Source organism: Peromyscus leucopus, chromosome 19, assembly GCF_004664715.2.
Source record: "Peromyscus leucopus breed LL Stock chromosome 19, UCI_PerLeu_2.1, whole genome shotgun sequence".
NCBI classification, from domain to species: Eukaryota; Metazoa; Chordata; class Mammalia; order Rodentia; family Cricetidae; genus Peromyscus; species Peromyscus leucopus.
The window spans coordinates 2,531,035-2,535,606 of record NC_051079.1 but is presented as its reverse complement, the minus strand read 5'-3'; positions in this window follow the sequence as shown (position 1 = coordinate 2,535,606).

Below are 4,572 nucleotides of genomic sequence, written 5' to 3'. Positions count from 1 at the left end.
GTACTACAGAAGAAAACAGAATCTTAAGTAAGTTACTTCTCTCCAAAATAATCTATGAATTTAATAAAACTTAGACAAAAACCTACTGGGCATTTTGAGGCTCTTCATTACCTTTTTCAAAATATAATGCAGAGAGGTAAAGGGCCAGTAACAGCTTTGGTAATTTTAAGTACAGAGCACGTGACAGGAGGCGTGCCTGGACGTCAGGATTTCTTTAAAATCGACAGGAATTCAGGCAGTGATACTAGCACAGGAACCGAGAGGCAGACATGGGGGTGGAGTGGGGCTGGGGGACTCCTGAGAGACACTGATGCTCGAAGGACCCTGACCAGGGAAGATCTAGGAACTGGTGCTGGGACACAGGTTCTCCACAGGTTAAAACAAAAATCAGTGTACCTCCTTCCTACATCACATCATACACTTAGGCAAAAACCTAAGCAAGCTTATAATAAAAGATAAATTGTAAAAGACCCAAAAGAATGTATACTCAAGAACCTTCGAATCCTGGGGTGGGAAAATAGCATTATTTCTTAAGACTCAAAAAATACAAACCGTGGTGGAAAATATCGACACATTTATTAAATGTTTATGAGTTTCATTAAACTCACAGCTCTCACATGTTGTGGAGTAATCCTTTTGTACACCATGAAGATGTGTTTTTGCTAAGGCACCTTCTCATTGGTTTAATAAAAAGCTAAACAGCCATTAGCTAGGCAGCAGGTATATGCGGAATAGCCAGACCCAGAGGATCTCCAGGAGACACAGAGGGAGCAAGACATGCTGGAGGACAGGTAAAGCCATGAGCCACATGGCAATATGTAGATTAATAGGTAGGTTAAGTTGTAAGAGCTAGTTAGCAACAAGCCTAAGCTATTGGCCAAGCTTTCATAACTAGCAATGGGTCTCTGTGTTGTTATTGGGGAGCTGGCAGTCCTGATAAAAAGGTCCAACTACAAATGTTGCCTGACACCAGCACATACACCCACAAGACCTTTTTAAAAAAAGGCTCTACATACACAAAAACAGAGCCAGATGCAGCTTCTAGTCTCATGTCTCTCTTGCCATCTGTGGTACAGAGACATGTCTCCCAGCGCCTGCCTGTGTGTTGGAGCTGCCAGTGCGCCATGAGCTAAGCCCAGTGACGGGCTTAGGGTTTAGAGCAGATTACAGTTAAACAGTAAAGCGGGTTCAGATGGGAAAAAAAAAACTCTAAACAGGCTGCAGTGTGTTTAACAATGTGCATAGGCTTAAAAAAAAGGAAAGAAAAAGGGCATAGATAGCCATAAAAATAAATAAATAGTTTAAAAGTAATAAAGTCTTTAAAGAAAGAGTAAAGTAGTAAAAAAGAGAATAAGCCACATGGAGATGGGAACACACAGGGGCTCCATATCCTGTATGTTGTTGTGTTGTCTCTGAATTTTTTGATGCTGATGAATAAACAACAGCTGCTGAGAGACACTGGATTATGGAAACTGCTAAATTAAACCAACCTATGTATTTTAAAAATGTCTTAACTTCAAAATGGAAGACAAAAAATATGTTATGTTGGAGAAGAGGTCATACCTTTGTTTCCACAGAAGATGAAAGGCCGTGATTCATTCAAGATTAAAAAGGATCAGGTTTGATCGAGGGAGACCCCCTGAAAATCCAAGATTATTCCACAACACTCACACAAATTAATGTGTTAATGATTTTATTTACCTCACCCCAATTGCAATGGGTCTAGGTCATTCAGAGAATTACCAGTCTGACCATTAATAAATTTTAACAAAGAGGATTTTATTCAGATACTGGTACCAGGTCTAGCCCCAGACTCTGGATTCCCTAATGCAGCCCCCAGCCACCTCAGTCAGGGATTTATAAAAGCAAAGAATACAAAGTTACAATTTGTTGTCATAGGTAGAATGTGGTGGTATTGTGTCCCCCAAAACATTGTGTATCCTAATAAACTTATCTGGGGTCAGAGAACAGAAAAGCTACTAGATATTTAGGATAGGCAGTGGTAGCACACGCCTTTAATCCTAGCATTCCAGAGGCAGAAATCCATGTGTTCAAGGATACAGCCAAGCATGGTGACTCATCACGCCTTTAATCTCAGAAAGCAAGCCTTTAATCCCAGGGAGTGGTGGTAGAAAGCAGAAAGGTATATAAGGCATGAGGACCAGAAACTAGAAACATTTGGCTGGTTAAGCATTCAGGCTTTGGAGCAGCAGTTCAGCTGAGAGCCATTGGGATGAGGACACAGAGGCTTCCAGTCTGAGGAAACAGGATCAGCTGAGAAGTTGGTCAGGTGAGGTTAGCTGTGGCTTGTTCTGTCTCTCTGATCTTCCAGCGTACACCCCAATACCTGGCTCAGTTTTGATTTTATTAATAAGACCTTCTAAGATTCCTGCTACAGTGGAAGGTCCCCCCTTGCAAAACAAACTTGTTTACAGAATCAGAAACAACAGTAAAAAATTAGTCCTTAACAGACCTTAACATTTGCAGGTCTAATTTTACTTTTTAGTTCTCTTAAACACAGAGATTTTAAACATTAAAGCTTGTAGTGATTTGAATAGGTATGACCCCCATAGACTCATGTGTTTGAATACTTGGCCAGAAGGAGTGGCACTATTAGGAGGTGTGGCTTTGTTGGAGTAGGTGTGGCCTTGTTGGAGGAAGTGTGTCACTGTGGGGGCAGGCTTTGAGGTCTCATCTATGCTCAAGCTAAGCTCCATGTGGCACATAGTTCATGTCCTGTTGCCTGTGGATCAAGATGGAGAACTCTCAGCTGCCTCTCCAGCACCATGTCTGCCTGCATGCTGCCATGATTCCTTGTGTGACAATGAACTAAATCTCTGAAACTGTAAACCAGCCCTGATTAAATGTTTTCCTCTATAAGAGTTGCCGTGGTCATGGAATCTCTTCACAGCAATAGAAACCCTAACTAAGACAAAGTTAGACATCAACATAACACTAGCCATCACACCAATAAGGTTTTCTAGTCCATTTGTACTGCTATAGCAAATACCCCAGACTGAGGTACTATATAAAGGATGAAAATCACATTTTCACATTTGGAGACTGGAAAGCTCAGGATCAAGGCAGGGGCAGGTTGCTTGTCTGCTGTCTGCTCAGGGCTGGGTCCTTCCAGAAGTACATCCTTAGGCAAGTCCTTCTCATCAACGCACCCAGTTCCATTCCAGGCTGGCACCCTGTGGCCTATCTGCTCTTGGAGCCCCACCTCTTAACACAGCATTAGCGCCACCTGAGTTTGGGGTGGACACATTCCACCCAGGTCAGGCAGCTGTTTCAGTTCCTACAAGGAGATGACAGGGATCCACACATCACAGGGAACGAAGAAATGTGGAAATAAATTCACAAGTAGGAACAGAACTGGCTGTGTCTATGGGAAGGGTCGGGGTTGAAATGGAAACATACAGACGAAAGAGTCAATTCTGCGACCACCGTCTGTCAGAATTGATTTTCATATCCAGAGACGAGAGTTGTTTTGCACTCCTGCCTGCAGGATCTGCAAATAAAAGGTTGTAAAACAGCTTACACTGAATGAACAGCGAGCAGAAACTGGATAATCCTGACACCAGCTCCGCCCGGAGTGTTTCTGCTTCATCCAGGAAAGAAATCATGGAGTCGAGTGTATCAGTAGAAGGAGTCACTAGGGCTAAGCCTCAGCACAGGGAGGCAGTGCCCAGATAAAGTGCCCAGCCTGTACCCCAGTGCAGAGGCAAGGAGTAAGGCCTGTGCAGCTGACGGGGGCTGCGGACAGTCTACGGCCGTGACTGGACGGATGTCTGTGTGCATCTCACCTGGTCTTCGGCTCTCAGCACACTGTGCGGCTCAGGGCTCTGCTCAGGGCACTGGGTTCATTGCGCAGCTGGTGGCAGAGGTTTGCACAGTGTCCACTCCAAGAAGGACATGTCACCTCAGCAAGGGCTTCAGGGAAATCACTTTGCAAGCTCTAAAGGAAATAGGTCACTTAAAATTCTAGTAGGATACAAAAACCTGGTTCTCACTCAAGACAGAAAACTGTGTCTCTAGACTTCAGAAATATCTCAATCTAAACAGCTCGGACTAAACACTCCATGGCTTTCTACTGGAGATTATAGTCATCCTTTCTGTTTATCCCGAATGTTCTTATATATCTAATATATCTTAAAAAGTTTTAACATAATTTTTGTCTACCCAAAGACATAAGAAAAATAAAATAATGCACCACGGAGCAGAAGACACTCTGTACAGGAGCTCCAAACAAAATCCTCAGTCAGTGTACACAAAGCGTTCCTGTATATGAGCAGGGACATACGGCCTTCACTAGAATGTGGCAAAGGACGTGAAGAGAATGCAGAGAAGAGAGACTTGGAATCACAATAAATTCCTGCCAATCCCCCAACCCCACCAATATGCAGAAAAAGGCAAATTAAAACCAGAGTGAGGCAACTCTTAATTTTGATTGAGAGAGAGTTACAGATACTGGAAAGGACATGGAACTGTGGAACAGAACAGTGTTGAGATCATGAACTGGTACAAGCGGCACGTCGGGCAGCAGTTGTCATACGCTATAAAGCTGAGGAC